Below are 24,806 nucleotides of genomic sequence, written 5' to 3'. Positions count from 1 at the left end.
GTGACTTCCGTCTGCACGGTTCATTTACTCAACAGTAAAGTGGGGTTACGTTCCGCTCAGGGGGAGTGAGCCCTAAAGCCCTCTGAGGCGATGCGGTGAGTGCGGTCCCAGCCGGGCCCGGGGGAACCAGGGGAGCCGTGCTCCGGCTCCGCAGAGACAAGCAGAGGTTTGGGGGTTGAGAAGCTAGTCGGGGTCCCGGTGATGATTTCCAGAAAAGGGAATTCAGACTTTGTTCTGCAGATAACAGGGTGACACCTGCATTGTGGGAGCAGGGGGTGAACTGTTTATAGCTGCACCTTGGGATGCTGCCTGGGGAGGCGGCCCCCGTGGGGAGGTGGGCACCTCACGGGCTCTGGCTGGTCACAGAAGCAGCTCTGTTCAATGTGGAGGGCGAGGTGCCCGCAGCATGGTGAGCACCCAGACCTGAATTCCTAAGGCATCCTAAGGCATTCCGGGGCGCGAGGCAGCCTGGGAAGACGGTGCCCAATTTGTAAATGAAGAAACAAACAGAAGCTCGGAGAAGGGAAGCAACTCCCTAATATAACACAGTTAATAAAACAGAACGCCAGGTGAATGTCTGTCTGTGCCCTGCCTTCCTGCCTGTGTGGGTGGGGGAGCGGGAGTGGGGGGATGGGTCTGATTGCCTGTAGCAGAGCCGACACCCAGGCCAGCTCCTCACTGGCAGAGGAGGGCTGCTGATGTGTGTTTTGAGCCGGAGGGGGCAGAGACTGTTAAGTAGCCAGGCACATCTCCAGTCCGGATGGCGGGGGCAGGGAGGACTTACTGCAATTTGTGACCAACACGCTTTCATCTGCAACCAAGCTCCTCCGTGACAAATCACGAAGCTCTCATGTTATCCCCCCAGCCCCAAGGCAGACCTGGCCTCTCAAAGTCCAGATCCGAGCGCTCGCCGGCCTGGGCCAGACCCCCGCTGCCCGGCCAGTCCCCCTCCCAATGCCCCCTGAGGTGGAGAAACTAATTTATTCCGATGCGTGACAGCTAACAGGCTTATCTAACTACAGTAAAATAATTTTCTGAATTATTCATGTGATATTTGAAATCAAGATTATAGGAACAAATTAACTACCCCAAAACTGGAAGTGAAGGCTGCCTCATTAATAATGCATGGGGCCGGGCGGGCTGGAGAGCAGGAACCCACAGGACTGAGCACTCCCAGGGGCCCTTCCGGCACAGGCCACGCACACAGCCCCCCAAGGAGAGCTGGGGTCTGCCCCAACACACACCCGTGCTTCCTCTTTCTCTGTTTGGGCTTCTCCCCGCTTCTCTCTTCAGGTCTCGCCAAGGCTTGCCTTCCACATTTGGCCAGAACGCCTCTGCCTGCTCCTCTGACCCCCTGCCCTGCCTGGTCACGAGCCACTAGGCTTCATGGAGGCCAGGCCTCTGATCGTCAGAGCTGCCGCGTGTCTGACTGGGAGACCACCACATTCACTGCTGTGCAGGCCAGTCCTTCTCTCGTCCTGGGAAGTCCGCTTGCGGTCTGTGGGACACCCGAGACCCCAACTATCACACCCTTCTCGGGGGAGGCCTTGAAGTGGGTCTGAGGGAGCAGGGTGGCACCACCGGACTGTCTCTCTCTCGCTCTGAGACTTTGATGACGGGGGACAGGAGAGGAGGGGAGAACACACCTCCCTATCTGTGGGTAGAGCTGGTTTCTCCAGAGAAGCCGCTGAGAACATGGGCAGGAGCGTTTGGTACATTAGGGTTTCATAGCTCGTCCATGAACTGATTAGAAAACGTGCACAACTCAAGCAGCCCCTCTGGCCTCAGTTTCCTCTTCTGGCAAATGCGATTAGTAGAAGTGCATGTCATAGGACCCTATGAAAACAGGATCCTTTTAGAGGAAAATAAGTGAGAGCCCAATTGGAGAAGCTCTTTGGTAGTACAAACGTACCGAGGTAAAATCAGCGTTATAGAGCCATTCATTTACCTAATCATACTCTAACTTCCACAAAGGGTCACAGCAATACCAGCAATGATCTCTTTAGCCACAACCCTAACGCCAGGGTTTGGCCCTTCGAGATCTGGAGCCCCTCCCAGCTCCCGTCCTCGGTCTCCGAGGGCGTCCTGGACCGGCAGAGGCTGGGAGAGCCTCTACCCCCGGGGAGGCTGCCCCCGAGGCCAGTTTGGAAGGTTGTGTGTTTCCACAAACAGGCTGAGTGCAGCCTCGGACATCAGGAGAGAAGCGGTGAGGCAAGCTCCAGTGCGAAGAGGCTATAGGACCCTCAGAACCTGCACACAGAGGGGCCCTTCCCGGCCGGGCAGAGCTGCCGGGAGCCCTGCAGTCAAGCGTGGAAAGAGAGGAGGCACTTCCCTCATGGCCTGAGCAGGCTCTCGGTCCTCCGGATCTGACAGCTGAGCTCACTTTACTGCAGTTCTCACTTTATTGTGGTGGTCTGAAACCGAACCTAACCTCCGAGCTGTGCCTGTATTTGGAATTCCTGGGAGGAGCAGAGGTAGGTATGGGCATGTGCCCCACTTCTGCCAACCTCAACCAGACAGCTGATTCCCAGCTATACTAAGTCCTCACTAATGCGGGCAATAGGCTCTGTGACTTTAAACACAATGATGTATAATGACACCGACTTTACCATAGGCTAATTGATACAAACGAGAGTTAGGTTCCTAAGTATAACAAAACGACACCGAATGAAGCAATGTTACTCAAGGACTTGCTGTATATAAACCTTGATGGTTAATAGAACAATGAAGAACTGTTCTTGAATTCAACCCCGCAAGGGCCTGCTGCACACCCAGTGTGTGCCCCAGGCTCCGGAGACGGGTGGGGTTTGGAGGAAGAGGGTCGGGAGGAGGCATGGCCCTGGTCACAGACCCTCACGCACTCCAGCAGGAGCCAGATGCAGCTACAGCTAGGTGAGTCCAGGTTAGGCTGCCTCCGCTGACCTCCCATGCTCTGCTCCATAGCACACTTCTGGATTCTATATTCTCCTCTATGTCTATAGAAGCATGAATGATAGAAAGAAAGAAAGAAAGAAAGAAAGAAAGAAAGAAAGAAAGAAAGAAAGAAAGAAAGAAAGAAGAAAGAAAATAGATAGATGATAGAAAAAATAGAAAGATAAATAGAAAGATAGATAGATAATAGATAGATGATAGATAGATAGATAGATAGATAGATAGATAGATAGATGATAAATAGTAGGTAGGCAAAAAGCCCTTGTTAAGTGAAGGAGTAAAGATCAGGCTCTGGACCCAGGGGAGGCTTCAAGGCGGGAGGTCTCAGAGCTGACCACAGACACAGGAGTAATGAGAACCTGCGGGGCCCTCAGCACCAGGCACAGTGAAGGGAGCAGATCAAACACCTCGGAAAGCCTCATTCCTCACTGCAGGGGACCGACACCCCGAGTGGGACAAGAAGGAACCCAGAGTGTCTTCCACTCGGGGGCCCAGAGGAGCGGTGCTCCAGAGCGCCTGGCCGTGTGAGCCTGGAGCCAGCACGCTGCAGTGTTACCCCGAGAAAAACACGCTGGTGAAGGGCTTCCAGCCTGAAGAAGAGCAATCAGCCGGAGACCACGAGGTGTCAGGAGTTTAAAAACAGAGCAAGGGGCTGGACTCTGCACCTCCAATTCAGTGTCAGCCCGTGAGGTATAAAGTAGGTCGCTGGCTCCCTGGTCCCGAGGTGCTGTATATTTTTATAACTAGGTTTGAACATCATCAAGTGATGAGCTTATAGCATTGCTGTCCCCTAGGGCATGGCCTCAATTTATGAGCCTCCTTTTTCACGGAAGGGGAACAGTTCTGGATCAAATACCACTAATATGACAAAATCCCCTGGGAGGATCAGCACACAATGCAGAGTGATCAGATAAAGATTCAAGGTGGATGGCCTCGCCACAGAATGAATCCTGCATGCTGGGCACCTGGGCATCCGTGGGATGGGTGTCCGTGACCTTTTGTGGGACATGCCCAGCTGAGACCTTTCTCCTTCTCCTCCTCCTCCTCCTCCTCCTCCTCCTCCTCCTCCTCCTCCTCCTCTTCCCTTGAGCACACTTCTCTGCCCCTGTGACAACTCAGAGAGGCGGGCTGGGCTCATCAGAGGGCTCATCAGATACTGTAGCCAGGAGAGTGTGAGGCCTCACCCATGGTCACCTGCACATCAGTCAGGGATGGAGTCCAGCCTTCACATCTCTGGGCCCTGACCCCACAGAGGCACCGGGCTTTCAGCAAGGGGATCCCTTGGCCTGAACGACGCCCCAGGGAGACACTCCAGCGTTCTGAGGCTGCAGCTGGCCCCATGTGCCAGGCCGGCCTGATGGCAGAGCACTGAGTGCTCCCCAGAACTTGGCCCCCCTCCTCCCGGCCTTCAGCTGGATGGCATCTCCTGGCTGCCCCTCCGGTGAGGTGTGGCCCTGGACCCGCGTCCTGACTGACAGAATGTGGGCACAATTGTGTGTCCCTTGCCAGCCTGGCCCATACAAACCTCTGCCTCCTGTTCTGGCTGGAGTGTAGGGGACCACTTATGACTGTGGGTCATTGAAGTCCACCAAGTCATGACTCGGAGCAGGCTCGAGTCCCTGAATCACTGAATCAGCTGCCTGAACTAGGGTGAGTGAGAAATAACCTCTATAGCATTATTGGTCTAAACCAGTGGTCGGCAAACTACGGCTCGAGAGCCACATGCGGCTCGAGAGCCGCGGTTTGTCGCTCTGTTGACAAATGAGTTTGCTGACCACTGCATAAGGCATTACCCTTAGCCAGAAGTTTTGACATCGGATTAAAGACATTAGTACATTATTAAAATGTTTTTTTTAAGTGTTTTTCCCTAAGGTAGTGGCCGGCAAACTCATTAGTCAACAGAGTGGCAAACCATGGCTCACGAGCTGCAATTTGCCGACCACTGGTCTAAACCGCTGAAATGTCACGGATTTCCTGAAGACCCCAGGTCCCAAAGGGGCTGTGCCCAGTTCAGACTGGCCTCTCTTCCCAGCTCTGCAGGCTACAGGGCAGGTGCAGAGTGAGAGTTTAAGGGCCAGGAGCCCAGCGAGGGGCAGACATCAGCCACGCAGAAAAGGAGTGGAGACCCTAGTGGGCTCAGTCCTGGCCAGAACTTTCCACAAAGGGACACACCTGGGCTCCAGGTGGGGCTTTCAGTCTTATCACACAGGCCAAGGGGGGGGGGGGGGGGGGGGAGAGCATCTGCCCTCCAGGAACCTGGCTCCCACAAGGGGCTCTGCCTGCTCCCTGGTCTCAGGTCCCTGGCCTACAAAAAGAGAAGCAGCAACAGCTGCTACTGGGGTTCCCAGGGAATCTGCTCTGAAAAGCCAAGTCATTAAGGCACTTTGACTTGGAGGCGGGAACTGTAGCCCGGAGCACTGGATCTCACCACGGCCCCTGCCCTCATTGCTGGAGGCTCACGGCAAGCCGTGGTCAGCCTGAAGGGAACGCCTGCAGCAGCCCTCACACGGTGCACTCAGAGGAGCTGCGGCTCTTGGGGCAGGAGAGGCCTCCCGCCTCGTCGGCCCAGCTGTAACGGGGAAAGAGGGCTGGTGAGGGTGACGTCAGAGGCTGCGTGCTTATAAGGTGCCCAGTAAGCCTGGCTCAGTGTTGGCTGATGGTCCCAGAGAGAGAGTAGTGGGCAAGAGGGAGGGGTTGAGGGCTCCGGCTGAGCCATGGAGGGCCCTGCGCCTCTGCATTCTTCCCCCTGCCAAGCCCCAAGGGGCAGACCACCGGGGCTCAGAAGCTAAACTTGGCGGAGAGAGGCCCTCCAGCCCAGAGTGCCAGCTCTGAGCAGCCACCCCGCCCCGCAGAGGAGCATCCTTACCTCAGGCGCCTGCTGGGGCTCCGTGTGACTCCAAACCTCCGGGCGGTCCAGCCGAGTGCAGCCGGGCAGAGGGACCGGAGGCTCTGCCCTCAGGGGAGAAAGGGAACCTCAAGGCGAGAGGCGTGGGAGCTCCCTGGCCTGAGGACTTCTGCCGGCCCCCAAAGCCACAGCCGCACCTGCCCCTGCAGCCTGGCCACCCCAGTCTGGGCTAACCAAGCCTTCGGGCGGGGCTGGGGGCATCTTCAGGACGCCAACATGGGAGCTGCACTGAACAAACCCCGACCTCATTAAGCTCACTGGGATCACCTGGGGCCCAAGATCATATCCTTGAACTGTTGCTGCAGCTTTTTCTCCTTTGTCCCAGGGCTCTCCTGAGGCCCGGAGAGCAGTCCTTAGGCAGCCTGCTGCCCCTCTTCCTCTCTGTCAGCCACTCCCTCTCTGAGCCTTCCATCCCTCACACACTCTTCTTCCACCTCAGTTCAATTCAGGGAATATTTCACGGTGCCCACGTTCAGGGACAGGGTAATTAAATCCCCCTTTCTCCACCTGAACCTGAGCCAATACATATATATACTGAGTGGCCAGATTAGTATGCGTTCAGAGATCATACTCCCTGAGCTGAGCTGGGCAGTGCATTCTGGCACTGGCTGGAGCTGTGCTCTGAAACAAGAGGTTCACCTACACAGCACTGCCCCCTGGCCAATCCAGGGAACAGGCACAGCATTTCTTTGCAACCATGGGTCCAGGGGGTTCCCGGGAACTTTGTGCCAGCTGGACAGCACCGTTTACTGGTAACAGGGAGATTGAAAATTTGCATCTGGTCTCAAAGAGGCCTCCAGGAGGCTCAGGACCCTAGTGAGAAATATTCCTGTGTGTCCGGGAGGGCATAAGAAGCCAAGACGCCATTGCAGGCCCCTGGGTCTGAGGTGTTTCCTGTGCACGTTGGAGGTTGCTGGTCCCAGAGAAAAGGTGCATCCAGCCCTGTCACAGGGAGGACCATTGGAGCTCAGGCCTGGCCTCTCCGGAGGGTGCCGTGAGGAGGCCTCGGGGATGCTGTCCTTCATGCAGGGCTTGTCCTACAATAAACCGTGGGTTCTTCAACATCATGATTTGGGGATCTTCCTGGGCAACTGAGCCTGTCTCACTGCCATGTGCATGAGCATCCTTGCACTCCTCTTGTTTCAAGATGATCAGCAGTGTTTCTGTGACGTTTAAAATTAGATCTTAGAGCCGAACCGGTTTGGCTTAGTGGATGGAGCGTCGGTCTGCGGACTCAAGGGTCCCAGGTTCAATTCCGGTCAGGGGCATGTACCTTGGTTGCGGGCACATCCCCAGTAGGGGGTGTGCAGGAGGCAGCTGGTCGATGATTCTCTCTCATTGATGTTTCTAGCTCTCTATCCCTCTCCCTTCTTCTCTGTAAAAAATTAATAAAATATATTTTTTTAAAAATAAAATAAAATAAATTAGATCTTAGAATCAGGCCACCACGGCAGCTGCTTTTGAACGTCTGTCACCCGGTGCTCCAGAACCAGACACTGCCAGGGAGAGGGAGAGGAGACTCAAAATTTCCACCTTCTTAAAAAAAAAAAAAAAAAAAAAAAAAAAAAGTTTTTCTGAATTAAAACTTGTGGCTGTGGCAACTTGAATTTAAAATTAGATTTTCTAACTGAACGAAGGCTATGCAATTAAGTAAATGAATGACTAATGAAATGATTATAAAGCGCTTTGCAGAGATGTTATGTAAATGCAGACAGAAGAAAACAAAATGTGCTGACAGTCACGCTGCTTCTGATTGGGGGAGCGCAGTGCTGAGCCCTCCTGCAGGGGCACCGGGCACTAGTGTTCAAAACACATCATTGCCGCCGAAACCGGTTTGGCTCAGTGGCTAGAGCGTCACAAGGGCATGTACATTCGTTGTGGGCACATCCCGGGTAGGGTGTGTGCAGGAGGCAGCTGGTCGATGTTTCTCTCTCATCGATGTTTCTAACTCTCTATCCCTCTCCCTTCCTCTCTGTAAAAAAATCAATAAAATATAAAATAAAAAAATAAAAAAACATCATTGTCCTGACAGCTCTGAAGCCGGGCACTTTGGGAGAAGGTAGGTATCCTCGCCCCAAGGTTTGGATTTGCCTGTAAGCCTGGGCGCCCATGGCACCCCACTTGGTGAGAACGGGGGTGGCCTCGGGTGGGGAAGCTGGAGAAGTCCTGCCTGTGTCAGGAAATGGTCCCTTGCTGACTCCCTTCCCCAGCTAAGCAGCCTGTAGCGACATAGATTTACGACCTCTTCTGAGGCTCAAAACTCTCTGCACAGACACCTCAGCCAGGCGGGAACAAGGCCCTCGTGACCCCGATCCTAGTCGATCCAGATTCATTACAGACATGGAGACCTATGGAGTCCGCGTGCACAGCCTTTGGGAACTGGAACTCTCTACGAGCAGCTGGACAGAGCAGTCCACAAGGCATGTTTCCTGTCTTTTACCCAGAGGCCCCTCTCAGGGGCTGTGGGGCATTAAGAAGGGACTCTTGCCCCCCAGGTGGCCCCCCATGTGACCGCTTCTCAGGGGATGTGGCCCTGGCTGGTGTGGCTCGGTGGATAGAGTGCCTGCCTGTGGACTGAAGGATCCCAGGTTTGATTCCAGTCAAGGGCACATGCCCAGGTTGCACACTGGATCATCCCCAGTGTGGAGCACACAGGAGGCAGCTGATCAATGATTCTCTCGTCATTGTTGTTTCTCTCTCCTTCTCCCTTCTTCTCTGAAATCAATAAAAATATATCATTTTTAAAAAAGAAAAAGAAGAAGGGACTGTGCCAGAGCCAACTGAGCACCTTGGAGGGATGGTTCTGGGGAGAGCTGGGAGTGAGGACAGAGGCTCATGAGGAAGGTTGGGCATCAATTGTCCTGCTCACTCAGCCTGTTACCATGTGCAGGGCCCATCACTGCAGCTAATGCTCCGCCTGCAGCTATTGGGTCGGCAGCTAAGTAATTGCGGATTTTTTAAAGAAAATCAAAGACAATTTTTTCATGGAACTAAATAACTTTATTCTTTAATGTATTGCCCATTTTGATCAATGACCTTTTGCCATCTTTCAGGCAGCATCATAATCCCACGTTCAAAAAACTTCTGGTTTTTATTAGCAAAAAACTGAATCAGGTACGATTTGACATCATCATCATTATTGAAATTTTTACCATTCAAGGAGTTTTGTAAAGATCGAAACAAAAAGTAATCAGATGGTGCAAGGTCAGGACTATATGGTGGATGTGGCAAAACATCCCAACCAAGCTCCATTAATTTTTGCCGAGTGACCAAAGATGTGTGTGGCCTTGCATTGTCATGATGGAATACAACACCTTTTCTATTTGTCAATTCGGGCCACTTTTCTTCAACTGCATTGTTTAATTTCATTAGTTGTTCAATGTAGACATCAGAATTGATCGTTCGGTTGGGTGGTAAGAGTTCAAAGTAGACAATTCCTTTGTAATCCCACCAAACTGATAACAAAACCTTCTTTTGATGAATCTCAGCTTTTGATGTTGTTTGAGTTGGTTCACCTGGCCTGCTCCACGATCTTTTCCGCTTGATATTGTTGTAAACAACCCATTTTTCTTTTTTTTTTTTTTTTTTTTTTTTTTTTTTTTTTTGAAAGTACAATATTTTTATTTTTTCCTTATAACATGGGAGGTTAAGTTAATTTTCCAAAGCACACTATAAAATACCAAAGCAGCGATGCTTTTTTTTTTTTTTTTTTTTTTTTTTGATTTTTTATTTTTTTTATTTTTTTTTATTTTTATTTTTTTTTTAATATATTTTATTGATTTTTTTTTACCCCCTCCCTCCCTCTCACACATCCCCTCCCTCCCCAGAGTTTTGTGTCCATTGGTTGCACTTATATGCATGTATACAAGTCCTTCGGTTGATCTATTATCTCCCCCAGATCTTCCTCCCGTCCCCACTGTAACTTGACAGTCTACTTGTTGATATACTGTCTCTATATCTATCTTATGGTTCACCAGTTTATAATGTTCTTTATTATCCACAAATGAGTGAGGTCATGTGGTGTTTCTCTTTCATTGATTGGCTTATTTCACTCAGCATGATGTTCTCCAATTCCATCCAGGATGCTGCAAATGATGAGAAATCCTTCTTTTTTATGGCAGCATAGTATTCCATTGTGTAGATATACCATAGTTTTTGGATCCAATCATCTGCTGACGGACACTTAGGCTGTTTCCAAATTCTGGCTATTGTAGATTGTGCTGCTATGAACATAGGGGTGCATATATCCTTTCTGATTGGTGTTTCAAGTTTCTTGGGATATATTCCTAGAAGTGGGATTACTGGGTCAAATGGGAGTTCCATTTTCAGTTTTTTGAGGAAACTCCACACTGTTCTCCACAGTGGTTGCACCAGTCTACATTCCCACCAGCAGTGCGCGAGGGTTCCTTTTTCTCCGCAACCTCGCCAACACTTGTCGTTTGTTGATTTGTTGATGTTGGCCATTCTGACAGGTGTGAGATGGTACCGCATTGTTGTTTTGATTTGCATCTCTCGGATAATTAGTGACTTTGAGCATGTTTTCATGTGCTTTTTGGCCTTCCTTCTGTCTTCTTTTGAAAATATTCTATTTAGGTCCATTGCCCATTTTTTAATTGGATCATTCATCTTCCTTTTATTTAGTTGTATAAGCTGTTTGTAGATGTTGGAGATTAAACCTTTATCAGTGGTAACATTTGCAAATATGTTCTCCCACACAGTGGGCTTTCTTGTTGTTTTGTTGATGGTTTCTTTTGCTGTAAAAAAGCTTTTTATTTTGATGTAGTCCCATTTGTTAATTTTCTCTTTAGCTTCCATTGCACTAGGGGTAGTATCAGTGAAGAAGTTTTTTTGGCATACGTCTGAGATTTTGTTGCCTGTGGATGCTTCAAGTATTTTTATGGTTTCCCGTCTGATGTTTAAGTCCTGTATCCATTTTGAGTTTATTTTTGTGTATGGTGTAAGTTGGTGATCTAGTTTCATTCTTTTGCATGTATCTGTCCAATTTTCCCAACACCATTTATTGAAGAGACTGTCTTGACTCCATTGTATATTAGTGCCTCCTTTGTCAAATATTAATTGAGCATAGTGATTTGGGTTGATATCTGGGTTCTCGATTCGATTCCATTGATCTATATGTCTGTTCTTGTGCCAGTACCAGGCTGTTTTGAGAACAGTGGCTTTGTAATACAGTTTGAAGTCTGGTATTGAGATACCTCCTACTTTACTCTTCTTTCTCAGGATTGCTGTGGCTATTCGGGGTCTTTTATTGTTCCAAATGAACTTTTGGAGAGTTCTTTCTAGGTCAGTGAAATATGCCGTTGGTATTTTAATGGGGAGTGCATTGAACTTATAGATTGCTTTAGGAAGTATGGACATTTTGATGATGTTGATTCTACCAATCCATGAACATGGTATGTTCTTCCATCTGTTTACATCTTCCTCTATTTCTTTTTTCAGTGTCGTGTAGTTTTCCGCAAATAGGTCCTTTACTTCCTTAGTTAAGTTTATTCCTAGGTATCTTAATTTTTTTGGTGCGATCGTAAATGGAATTGCTTTTTTAGTCTCTGTTTCTATAAACTCACTGTTGGTGTATAGAAATGCCATAGATTTCTTGGTGTTAATTTTGTATCCTGCTACATTGCCAAATTCATTTATTAAGCCAATTAGTTTTTTAATGGAGTCTTTTGGGTTTTTTATATACAATATCATGTCGTCTGCAAATAAGGATAACTTTACTTCTTCTTTTCCAATTTGGATGCCTTTTATTTCCTCCTCTTGTCTAATTGCAATGGCTAGTACTTCCAGTACTATGTCAAAGAGGAGTGGCGATAGTGGGCATCCCTGTCTTGTTCCTGTTCTTAGAGGGAATGGTTTTAGTTTTTGCCCATTGAGTATGATGTTTGCTGTGGGTTTATCATATATAGCTTTTATTACGTTGAGGTATGATCCTTGTACTCCCACCTTGTTAAGAGTTTTTATCAAGAAAGGGTGTTGGATTTTATCAAATGCTTTTTCTGCATCAATTGATATGACTATATGATTTTTATCTTTCAACTTGTTTATGTGATGTATCACGTTTACTGATTTGCGGATATTGTACCAACCTTGCATTCCTGGTATAAATCCTACTTGGTCATGGTGTATGATCTTTGTGATGCTCTGCTGGAGCCGATTTGCTAGAATTTTGTTGAGGATTTTGGCATCTATGTTCATGAGGGATATTGGCCTGTAATTCTCTTTCATTGAGTTGTCTAACAACCCATTTTTCATCGCCAGTTATCAGTCGTTTTAAAAATGGATCATTTTCATTACGTTTCTTTAGCAAATCGCAGCTGCTAATGCGTTGCGTTAACTGTGATTCTTTCAGTTCGTGAGGAACCCATGTATCGAGTTTTTGAACATAGCCAAGTTGTTTTAAGTGATTTTCAATGCATGTATGTGATACATGAAGCTTCTCTGCAATCTCACGTGTTGTACTGTGACAGTCCGAATTGATTATTGCTTTGATTAGGGCGTCATCAACTTCAACTGGACGACCAGAGCGTCTTTCATCTTTGAGTGAAAAATCACCAGAACGAAATTTGGCAAACCAATTTTGACACTGCCGTTCTTTTAAGGCTTCGTCACCATAAACAGCACATAACTTTTTATGAGCTTGTGATGCGTTTTTCCCTTGCGGAAATAAAAAAGCAAAATATGGCGAAAATGTTCCTTTTGATTTTCCATTTTTCAACGAACGCCAAACAAAAACTACAAAACAGATCAAAAAACTTTTTTTACTGATTAACAGCTGAATAGCCAACTATCAAATACAAAATGTGTTTTACATTTGTACTACGTCTGCAAACCTAAAAATTCAACTGAAGCCATATATGTGTGAAACCCGCAATTACTTAGTTGCCGACCCAATAATACTCATGGCCCCATTCTCCACAGCTCCAGGCAGGGCCCCCATCTCCAACTCGTCAGATGGTGCCTGCCTCTTCACTGGCTGTATACACCTGAAACTAATATAATAGTGTATGTCAACTGCAACTAAAAAATAAAGAATTATTTAAATAAGTAAAGAAAGCCAGCATGGGTGGGACTAAAGACTTCTTCACAACGGCTCTTGGAACAACATGGAGCCCTTTCCTAGGAAAGCTCTTCACCCAGTGTGCACTTGACCTTGCCGTTGGAGCCTTCGTAGACCCTCAATGAGCGTGAAAATGGAGAGGGTGTTCGGGGAGGCTGAGAAAGAAATAAAGAGAGCAGTGGGTGCGGCAGAGCCCGTGCTTGGCTGCAGGCTGCAGAGATCTTCATCGCAATTGGAACAATAATTGCTTCACTGGGAAGCTGCTTTGAAAAGTAAGGTGGCGGGGAAAGCAAAGGTGGCTTGCTGTGCTCCAAGCAGAAGCACCCAGAACCGCTCCTCCGGAAGGGGCTTGTACCGCTGGGCCTGTCAAGAGCCAGAGGGCCATTGCCGCAGCAGGAGGATGCTCCAAAGGGGATTCCCCACTCCTGGCCTGAAATCTGGGGATGGGAATATCCTGGCAGGCCTGGGCCTGGGCTGGTGAGGGAGGCCAGGCACTCCAGCATTCCCGCTCATGCGGCCACCGCAGACGAGTGTGTAGGACTCGAATGAGCACCGTAAGCAGCAGCTTCAGAGCCAGCCCCTGAGCAAAGCACTTCTCCACTGGATTTCATTCCGTCCTCACTGTGCTGGGAGGTGGACATTACTATCTTTATTTGACACCAGGAAACTAAGGCAGAAGGGAGATTAAATAAATGGCCAAACCTCAGTCCTGTGCCAGCCTGAGACATTCTAGTCCTGAATGAACCTTGGACAAGACCGAAGCGTGGGGTTTTCCTAGAACTCTGTGATGGACAGTGCATAGATCAGCCCAGACACCCTCCCCAAGCTCTAAGCACCCCTGTCCTGCTCTGACCTCCTACCCCACTAGGAATGCAAACTTGGGGTCATTGAGCCTGGGGACTTCTTCCAGGCTTTATTTAGTACAGTCTGGGTGACCTATAGGAAATCTTGGAAATCAGCTAAATCCTGCATGGTTTTGTTTGTGTGCTTGTCTGTTTTATCTGGGCAATTGATAATAATATAGTGATAATGACAAAGCTAGCCAACAGTTATTGTTTTTGTACAAGCTGCTAAATTAAGCATTATCTTATACTACAGGCCTGGTGCATGAAATTTGTGCATTGGGGGGAGGTCCCTCAGCCTGGCCTGTGCCCTCTCACAGTTTGGGAGCCCTCGGGGGATGTCTGACTGCCATAGAGGCGGGAGAGGCGCCTGCCACCGCCACTGCCCTCGCCAGCCATGAGTCAGGCTCCGGGCTTCTAGCTGAGCAGCACTCCCCCTATGGGAGCACACTGACCACCAGGGCAAAGCTCCAGTGCGCGCCATAGCAACCACCGGGTCCTTCCACTGGCCAATTTGCATATTACCTTTGTATTACTATATAGGATAATTCTCATATCGTCCTTTGAGATAGATAGTTACCATCCCATTTTATAGATGAAGGAACTGAGGCTTCTGTAGGCAAGCTACCTATGGTGAGACAGAGTCTGGAACCCAGGGGTCCACACTTTTAACTCCTGTGCTTTTCTGGTTATTCTCAGAAAACCCAACTTATAGCGGCTAGGTACGTCAGGGACAAATTAGTCACCTAACTAAAGGGTCCTTTACTTTGGGAAAGCATTCACCTGGAGTTTGAGCCAACTTCCTTCATGCATTTAAAACGTGATCTGTTTTACAATGTTTGGTGTCCCGCCCTCGACCTGAGGGAACCTCTGTTTGCTCCTGGCTGCCCTCACCTGCTGTCCTGCCAGGCTCCCCTGCAGGAGAGATGTCCTGAGCCTGGGAATCCCGTCCCAGGGCAGGCTGGTGCCCAGCCCCGCTCTGCTGGCCTTGGGCTTCTCCCCTTAGAGAGGAATCTCACTTTCCTTGGTGCACAGACCAGCTCAGCGACCTCGAGTGGGCAGCTCAGCTTCTCCTTCTCTGATGGAGGTGACCCCGCCGCGCTGACTCGCCCTTCCCGGGGTTCCCAGGCATATCTAATTAATGGTGTGGAGCACTTAGAGACGCAAGTGCTCCAGGAGCCGGGCCCATAAATTACCGGGATGGAGCCCTGAGCATTACGATGTTTCGCTTGTGCTTGTTCTCAGTAACGAATAATTATCTGCTCAGCCAAACTCCATACCCAAACCTCTCCCCAAACCCCGCCGAGCACAGAGGACTCATCGACCATGGCCGCTGAGCTTCTCAAACGGTCATGGCTTCAACCAGAGGCAGTGCTAGGTCTTTGACTGTATCCTAGTGTGAAGAAACTACTCCACGGGCATGCTTGGGGAAGTCTGGATGTAGACAGGGTATGAGGTGGTGCCAGGGAACTGGACAGCTCTCCTCCACACAGTGATTCAGGGGCCAGGGGTCTTTCTGTCTGTGGCTCCACCATCTCCGATGGCCTGTGGCCATCCTAATGCAGCTGAAGAAAGGAGGAATCTGGGCTGGAAGCCACACGATGCATCCCTTCCGTGTACAGTCTATGGTCAAAGACTGGTCACAAAAAGTATCCGGTCACCCAGCCCTGCTTAGAGGCATGGGGTGGAGGTGCGGGTGGGGGTGTGGCTGGAAAATGTCCCTTAATGGGCTTTTCAACTACCGTGCTTTGCCATGGCCAGGGAATTGTGGACTTTGGTGAATAGCCGGCCACCCCTGCTACACGTGGCTTAGGCTAGTGACAGAGTCACTATAGTTTAGAGCAGGTAATGAGTCCTGGGGGGGGGGGGGGAGGGAGCGGGGGTGTTGTTAAGGAGAGGGGGTGCAAACAAGTCAAAGGGAGCCCCAGCTCTGCGTCTGGCCCTGGGCTCAGGGGTGCTGCAGGGGACCACAAAGGAGGCAGTGAGGCCCCAGCCTCTAGGAATCCCCAGGCCTGCTCGGCACAGAGACTGGCACAGCAGCAGACCTCACAAGGTCTCCGCCCATGCAGATTAAACTCTCGGGAGGAGGTGCAGGGAGGGGGAAGAGGTGGTCCTGGGCTTCTGTGACCTTCCTTTGAAGGCCTCTTGGGGGAGGGGGTTACTTAAATAAAGGCCTGGAGCCAGAACCCAATCCACCGAGCACGGGCACGGGCTCTCTGTGGCCAGCGGGCAGTGGGGGTGCTTTATGGGACTGGGGAGTGGGGGAGAGGGAGCTCCCCCCATATGTGTGTCCACTCTGACTGAAGCTGGATTTTATTCCAGCCGCAGCTTTTGCTTGCTCACTAATTCAGTTCTACAGAGGGGCCTCGCGAGGCCCGTGTAATTTTCTTCTCCTAAAAACCTGAGGTCTCATTTGTCCTAAGTGACCTCGTTTGCCTCACCGTGCACCGCACCCTGGGGCCCCATCCTCCCCACCTCCATGGGCCCCGGAAGCTGTGGCCTACGGAGGCTCACCCCCCCCCCCCTCCTCCGTGTCTCCAGAGAAAACTCAGGGACCTCCCTGGCATGGCCTGGGGACGGGGACGAGGGTGAGCACACGGATCTGGTTCCTCTGGAGGCCCCGGCCTGTCACCAGCTGTGAGCCCTTGCCCCACTTCCTCATCCCCCAGAAAACAAATGTGGGAGCTCAGATGCGTCTGGGGACCGTTTTTTTTTTACTTTAATTACAAAACGCATATTCAAACAGCATCAAACATTAATGAGGCTCGCAGGGGGTCGCTTATAAACAAACTTATTTAATTAAAGCGTGGCGGAGCCCTCTCCCCGCTGCCTGGCTGTGGGCTGTCCCCGGCGTCCCTCCCGCTCCGGGCTGGTCGGGGAGGAGAGCACCCGCGCTGCCCCTGGCTGTGCCGCTGGGCCAGGGGCTGCCAGTCCCCTCCCCGCCTGGCAGGGGACTTTTTCTTCTGCCCATTAATCCTCACATCGATTTTGCTATAAAGCCACACGGCACGCCCCTCCCAGCCCAGAGGAAGAAACCGCCATTGATTATATCGGAATAAGGTTTGTTGTAAAAAAGCGAAATGCCCAAAACATTGAAATGAAGTAAGCTTTTGGAGGGCCCATCAATCACCCGGGATAATGCGGCGGATGAGCAGGGCTCGGTAAACACGGGGAAATCGGCACAAAAGCAGCGGCAGAAACCGCAGCCCCCGCCCTGCCGCCGCCACCGGAGAAGCACCGTCAATAACGGCTATTGCCGCTGGGGAAGCGGAAGAGGGAAGTTGCGTCGGGCTCCTTCAGAAAGTTGCCTCAAAGTCACTTTGCCCGAATGGCAGCGTGGCATTTTCCCACGCGGTGAATACATCCCAATTATGAGCGTGTCCTGTTAGCGTTCACGGTTCACTAATCACAAACTTCTCTGTGTGTCGCTGCCAGCCAGGTCTTTTCCTAATCGGGATTTATGGCTCTGGGTGGCCGCTGGTGGAGACCGGGAGGGCCACAGCGGTGTCACCTCCTGGGGGCTGGAGGCTTGGGCACAAGGTCACTTCCTCTGACGCTCCTCTACGCTGAAGACTAAGACTGTGCAAGTCCCAGGATTGGGGGGTTGGGGGGCGTAGGGGGCCTTCAGCAGACAGCTCTCCTTGGGGTCCCCCCATGTCCGAGGTCCTGGCCTGGAGGCCCGACCTAGGCACCAGGCCGGGTTCATCTCTGAGAACCACCTTTTCAAAAGCTCCAAACGGCTCAGGGTCACAGGCCCACAGCCCGGATGGCACTCACAGCCGTCGCCTCCCAGCACAGCGCTGGCCCCAGCGGGGAGCCCTGCCCTGCCTCCCTCGGCCACAGGGCTCCTTCAGGTCCAGATGTTGAGGCAGCTCGGGCAGGGATTAGAAGCATCCTTCATCTCTGGTCTCCAGGGCAGAGCAGTGACTCTGCGTTGCAATTTTCCTTAAAGAGGCAGGCACAGAGCAAGATCCTGTTCTGGGCCGGAGAGGACAGGACAGGAGTTTAGGGGCTTGAGGCTGGAATACGTGCAACAGTTCACCTACCATCTCCCCTCCCCTCCCCTCCCAGGACCGCCTCCCTCTTCTCCCTGCTGTCCTCGGGGAGAACCTCCTCCCAGCTCTCCCCTGTCTGTCACCCTGGGCACAGGCCTTCCCCGACCCCGGGCACCTCAGTCCCTCTTGGGCCTTGAGCCGCCCGGAGCAGGCAGGGTGGGATCTGTGTCAGGAGAGACACCAGGGGCAGAAGTGGGTTGTGGCTGTTTTCCAGTGCCGGTTTTTCTGCCTCTTTTTATAACATCTCAGAACAGCTTGGGACTGGCAGTTCTTGTCCAGCCCATGGGGCACACAGAGCTCTTAATTTTCGTAATTACCCCGCCCTCCCAGACTCAGACAAAGGGAGCCGTTGCCATGTGAAACGGGCTTCTGGATGGAGACCATTTGTGACTTGTATTAATATTTACAACAATAACATTTTTCATGGTTAGGGTGTTGTTGTTTTTGTCACTGCAGGAAATGAAATGCAAATTAACAACTGTGAAGATTATACCATAATGAAATAGGACATAAAAGATGAAGAACTAATGAATTAAGTGGCTTCAAGGCATGGAGGGAAAATGTCCTTCAAACGCAAACATGTAAATAGAGCAAGAGACTGATACGATGGGAGGGAGCCTGGTCTCTCAGCCCTTCCTCTGACTCAGTGGCCCTGCGCTGTCCACCCCGTTACTTTAGCAAGAAAGAGGAAAGCACAGGAGTCCTCCTTGGCGTCATTCTCCCCACAGCCCTAAGGTCCATATGGCACAACTCGGAAACACCTGCTTCCCTGGAACCCACCGCCACGCCTTTCCCGAGTTCAGTAGCTATCCTCCCTCCCGCCCCCTCCCCGGAGCCTCACCTCTATCACGGCTGTTGGGGTTAAAAGTACAGGTATGGCCAAACCAGTTTGGCTCAGTGGTAGAGAGTCAGTCTGCGGACTGAAAGGTCCCAGGTTCGATTCCGGTCAAGGGCATGTACATTGATTATGGGCACACCCCCAGTAGAGGGTGTGCAAGAGGCAGCTGGTGGATGTTTCTCTCTCATTGACGTTTCTAGCTATCTATCTCTCTCCTTTCCTCTCTGTGGAAAATCAATAAAAAATAAATAAAAAATAAAAAGTGCAGGTATGATCCTGTCATCCCCTGTTTAAAAAATAAATAAGAAGGCGGGTGTGGGGTGAAGGGGGTCGAAGGGAAAAACAAACAACAAACAAAGGGGACATTTGTAGTACTTTCAACAATCAAGATTAAAAGAGAAAGAAAGAAAGAAAAGAAATCACAATAATAAATTATAACATTTTAAATTAACAAACATTGCCGAAACCGGTTTGGCTCAGTGGATAGAGCGTCGGCCTGCAGACTCAAGGGTCTCAAGTTCGATTCCGGGCAAGGGCATGTACCTTGGTTTTGGGCACATCCCCAGTATGAGGTGTGCAAGAGGCAGTTGATAGATGATTCTCTCTCATCGATGTTTCTAACTCTCTATCCCTCTCTCTTCCTCTCTGTAAAAAAATCAATAAAATATATTTAAAATAAATTAATTAATTATTAACAAACATTTAACATAAAAATTCTTTTAAAAATAAAATTTTAAAGCAAATAATGAAGTACCAAACGAACAAAAAACCCTCTCCGGTGTTTCCACTCTGTTTTCTGCTCCGCCCCCCTTTGCTCGGCCTCAGATAAAGAACGTGTGTACGATGTCCCTGTGGAAGGAGGGCTCAGTGCCACATGCAACGGGGGTTCCACTGCGGAAGGAGGAGCCCAGATTGGCAGTGGGGCGGGAGGGGGGTTTCTACACGTGGGTGGTATCAGAGTAGGAGTGCATGACTGCTTTGGTCAGAACGCTTTTGGTTGCAAATGACAGAAACCCAGTTCAAACTGACTGAAGCAAAAACGTCGAGGGGTTTCTAAACTAAACGTTGAGGGGTCTTGGGCAGGGTTGGATTCAGGGCAGAAATGAGGTCCCCGGGCTCTGTCTCCCTCTGTGCCTCGGGGTTTTGATTCTGTGCAGGCCATTCTCTCTGGTGGGTAAAGTGGTTTCAGATAGCCCCTGGCTCATCCCGCACCTAAGCACCATGAGGAGAGTCTGCTTCTTATTCTGTGTGATGCCGGTGAGAGCCTTGAAGGTCCTCCAATTAGACTGACTTGGTTCATGCACCTGACCCAAGCATTGTGGCAGAGGAATTAAAATCACGGCGGCCCCCTCCCTGAAGCTCTGACGTAGCTCCTGGCCTTCCTCCCGCCTCCCCAGGGGCTTCTGTTTAGAATCTTTGCCAATTCCTCGTCTCTCCCGCTGTTTAACGTTGGCTAGTGCAGACACAGCTGCGGGCCTCTCCCCTTTTCCACCAACAGCCACCCACTGCGGGCCCCCATCTTCAAGGCGGGCCCTCCCCATTCTCACCTGGAGTGCCCACACCAGCCTGGCCTTCCTTAGAACCTCCTGACCCCCACCCACTGGCGCAAAGCAAGGAGATTGGAATTTGGAGGTGCAAGACCAGGGCTGTGTGACCCGGAGCCGATAAACCCGCGCCTGCTGCAGCCGCAGCTCCCACTGTCTCGGTCGGCGGGGGCTCCGCAGCAGCATACTGCAGACTAGGGGCTCAGCGACAGACCGTTCCCATGAAGTCTGAGATCTAGGCGCCAGCAGGGCTGGGTTCAGGTGGCAGCTCTCTTCCTGGTTTACAAATGGCCTCCTTCTCACACTGTCCTCACACGGTGGAGAGAGAAAGCTCTGATGTCCCTTCCTCTTCTCACAGGGCACTAACCTCATAGGGGCCCCACCCTCATGACTTCGCCTGAACCTAACCACCTAACCAAATGCCATCATCACGTTAGGAGCAGGGCTTCAACATATAGGTCTCAGGAAGAAACAAACATGCAGTCCATAACACCCACCCTGAAAGCACCAAGTGGAGGTGGAAGTTCCCTGCCCACGTGGACAGCAAAGAGATTGCTCAGCCAGCCGGTGTGGCTCAGTGATTGAGCATGACCCTCTGGATCAGGAGGTAATGATTTGGTTTCCAGTCAGGGCATATCCCAGGGCTCAGTCCCCAATAGGGGTTGTTCCGATCAATGATTCTCTCTTATCATTGATTTTTCTCTCTCTCCCCCTCTCCCTTCCTCTTTGAAATCAACTAAAAAAAAAAACTTTTTAAGAGGTTGCTTACTGTTTATTTGCATCAGCTCAGCCTCTGCCAGCTCTCACAGAGGCCTGACACCTCTCTGCTTTCCAGCTGCTCGTTTCTAACCCTGTTGGCCTGTTCACAGTCCTCGGGCCTTGGGCCTCCTCACCGGCCTCCCCAGGCCAGCAGGCTGCCCCACCCTCCTGCCAAGCACACCCCTCGCAACCCGGGAGGCCTGGACATAAGCTTGGAGACCAAGCGACATTGTTTTCTTTCTGAAGCAGATGCTCCTGGGGCCCGGGAGGCTGTCATTCCGGGCCGGATGGCACCCCTGTCTCTCAGAGGCCGGAAAAGTCTCACACAGGAGCCCACGGGAGCCATGTGGGGGGTGTCAGGCGGGAGCGACTGCCCCCCAGTGCCTCCTCACCAGGCAGCCTGAGCAGATGAGCCCCCGCACACACGGATTCCACCTTCATACAAACGTCTGTCGTTGTGACAAACACACGACGGGGAAGCAGAAAGAGGCCATAAGAGCCCAGTCTGTTCTGTGGAAGATGCTCCCTGGCGCTCGGGAGCTTGGGAGGGCCGCGCCAGCCACCTGTCAGAAAAGGCGCGGGAAGCAGATGGAGGTCTTCGGAGAAGCATCAGACAAGTTTGAATGGGTCTGCACGGAGCGGGTGCTGACATCGGGCCCCGAGCCGCAGGCCGCCGGGCAGTGCTGTTCAGGAGAAGCGAGTAACTCACCACCCAGACGGCTCCCGCGGCGCTGGAAGGAGGAGCTGCCGGCACAGGAGCGGCTCTTCGCCCTCCTTCCGGTAGTGCTGCTCCTGCTCCCGCTCCGAAGTGTGCACGCACATACACACACACACACACACACACACACACGGAGACACACACACACACACACACACGGAGACACACACACACACACACACACACACACGGAGACACACACACACACGGAGACACACACACACACGGAGCCATACACACACACACTCACACACACACACACACACATACACACACACACACACACACACACACGGAGCCACACACACACACACACACGGAGCCACACACACACACACACACACACACACGGAGCCACACATACACACACACACACACACACACACACACGGAGACACACACACACACACACACGGAGACACACACACACACACACACACACGGAGACACACACACACACACACACGGAGCCATACACACACACACTCACACACACACACACATACACACACACACACACACACACACACGGAGCCACACACACACACACACACACACACACACGGAGCCACACACACACACACACACACACACACACGGATCCCCACCCGCCTCCCCAGAGGAGCAGCGAGCACGAAGCACAGGGGGCTGTCACCGGTCTGAGGCTCTAACCGTGGGATTCCGCCCGGAGCCCGCCTCCCCTCCGTGTTACCATCTGCAAGGGGAGGACGAGGACTCTGCTTGTAAAGAGGAGACCAAAGCAGGGGCGGGGAGGAAGCGGTCTGTGCAGGCCGGTCATTGAGGCCGGGAATGCAGGGGAGGCAGAGGGGAACCCCAGGGTGCTCTGTGGGCCCCTCAGGGCAGGGCTGCCCGGAGATCCTGCCGGCAATGTGTGACATGGTCCCGCGTCCTCTACAGGAGGCATCGGCGTGGAGACTCGTCCCAGGGCCGTGAGGGCTAACGTTCCTGGAGCACATTTTGGAAAAGGCTGGAGGACCGGCCGCTTTCTTTCCAATGTCACCATTAATAAGAACTATTTTACACTGATCCAGGCCCCCAGGCACGGACTCCAGGCAGGACAGCTGCCCGGCCCAGCCCGGCCCCGTGTCACTGTGGGCATGTGGCCTCACCCCATGCCGCCTGAGTTCCCATCAGTCCCACGGTCTGGGAAGGTGCTTTGAAGAAAGTGAAGGTAAACGTACCGCAAGCACACAGTATTGATTCCTCTTGGTTTTCAAGGAAAAGAGTGTGTGCCCTCCCTGTCCCCTTCCCCGTGGCCTTGGGCTCGCAGTCAGAGTGTGTCTCTGTCCAGTGTCAGATGGTGTTTTCGGCGATCCCCGTCACCCTGTGTGGGAACCCTCCCTCACCAACGGGATGAGTGAGAGGTGACACATACCTCCTTAGGTTCTCTCAGCAAGGGAGGCCTGGTGGCCGGGCGGAGCTGTACAGAGCGAGGGGGATGAGACACGTGAGACCGCGTGCCCACCAGCTCCAGCAATCAGCCGTCCCCAGAGGGTCCTGACTGCTCTGCCAGGGGGTAATTAAGCTCCCAGGGGTGCTATGTTTAAGGTTTTGTCAACATAAAGTGCTGCTTCTGGGGCATGGATCAGAAGCCAAGAGGCATGGGGGAGTAGGCATGGTGCTCCCTCAGCCACCTCGGGCCAGTTCCAAAGCTTCTGAGATCACTTCTCGCTGTAAGGATGAGCTCACCTTTTTAATTCCTATGAACTAGGTAGGTATTGAAAAGTCCTATCTAGTTCAGTTAAAATCATAACTTTACACAATAATATGAATATACAGAGGTGGACAAAAGTAGGTTAATAAAAATTAATAAATGAAACAATCATTTATAAGTAATAAAGCAAAAATAAACTGTCTCGCCTACTCACAATTGTAAACCTACATTTGCCCACCCCTATACTTAACACTACTGAACTGTGCACTTAAAAATGGTCAAGATTGTCTTAACTGGTTTGGCTCAGTAGATAGAGCGTCAGCCTGCAGACTCAAGGGTCCCAGGTTCGATTCTGGGCAAGGGCATGTACCTTGGTTGCAGGCACCCGAGGCCCAGTCAAGTGGACACATAAAGTTAACCAACCCAGCTGAGACCGGTTTGGCTCAGTGGATAGAGCGTCGGCCTGCGGACTGAAAGGTCCCGGGTTCGATTCCGGTCAAGGGCATGTACCTGGCTTGCGGGCACATCCCCAGTAATGGGTGTGCAAGAGCAGCTGATCGATAATCCTCTCTCATCGATGTTTCTAACTCTCTATCTCTCTCTCTTCCTCTCTGTAAAAAAAAAAAAAAATATATATATATATATATATATATATATATATATATATATATATATATATTTATTAAAAAAAAAAAAAAAAAAGAAGTTAACCAACCCGCTGTGAGAGAGCAAATGCTACAGAAGCGAATCAGCTGGCCGTGCTCCCTCTGTTTCCGGCCCTCGCTACTGGCTGACCTCTCTGGCCTCAGTTTCCACATCTCATCAGATGAGAGAAGGCCAGTGAGCCCCTCTGTCTGCTGTGAAGTGCCCTCCAGATGTGGCTGTGATTGTGGAGGTGATTATGATTATTTTAGTTGTTCTTGGTAAATGACGGGAAGGTTGCTGAGGGCCTTGGCTCGGTTCTCAGAGGCAGTGGGGTGGGGGTGGGGGTGGGGGTAGAATCGCTGCCCAATACCTTCCTGGCACATTGATTTCCGGAGGGGAATGATGGGCCCTGGGAGTCATCATTTCAGGGTGACATGAAAAAGGGGCCCAGGACCTCATCATAAGCATTGGTTCCACAGGAAAGTTGTTTGCAAAACACAACAGACATCCATGCTGATGGCCGTGGAGTTGTAAATCTATTTAGCTTCCTGGGGACCAAGGCCCTTGATTTGGTTCTCCAGGAGCTTAGAAGTTTTCAAATAGATAACGGAATCCCAAAGTCCATTAAGCAAGGTAATTTACAACAGGGGCAACGCAGATTCAGGGAAATACATTAGAGCCTTTTCCCCATTTGGCTTGTAGAAAAGACATTATTCTAAGCGCACACACAACGAACGCTGTTCGGTGACAGTGAGGACATCGTCAGCTCCCCTAATGAGTTTATTCACCCCCCTCACACGCCGTGCATTAATTCTGAGG

The 24,806-nt window shown here is 51.1% G+C and overlaps 1 protein-coding gene across 1 annotated transcript in view; it reads right to left on the bottom strand.

Moving 5' to 3' along the window:
* FSTL4 (follistatin like 4) overlaps positions 1-5,841 on the bottom strand; it is a 518,038-nt gene extending 512,197 nt beyond the window's left edge. Inside the window, exon 1 of the mRNA XM_084886586.1 lies at positions 5,798-5,841. The gene's annotated coding sequence lies outside the window, so the exon portion shown is untranslated. The remainder of the gene's footprint in view (positions 1-5,797) is intronic.
* Between the last annotated feature and the right edge of the window lie 18,965 nt (positions 5,842-24,806).

The sequence above is a fragment of the Pipistrellus hanaki genome (genome assembly GCF_964339955.1).
Source record: "Pipistrellus hanaki genome assembly, chromosome: 5".
In the NCBI taxonomy this organism is placed as follows: domain Eukaryota; kingdom Metazoa; phylum Chordata; class Mammalia; order Chiroptera; family Vespertilionidae; genus Pipistrellus; species Pipistrellus hanaki.
Note: the sequence above shows the minus strand (reverse complement) of the source record. Positions and strands in the feature narration are given on the sequence as shown.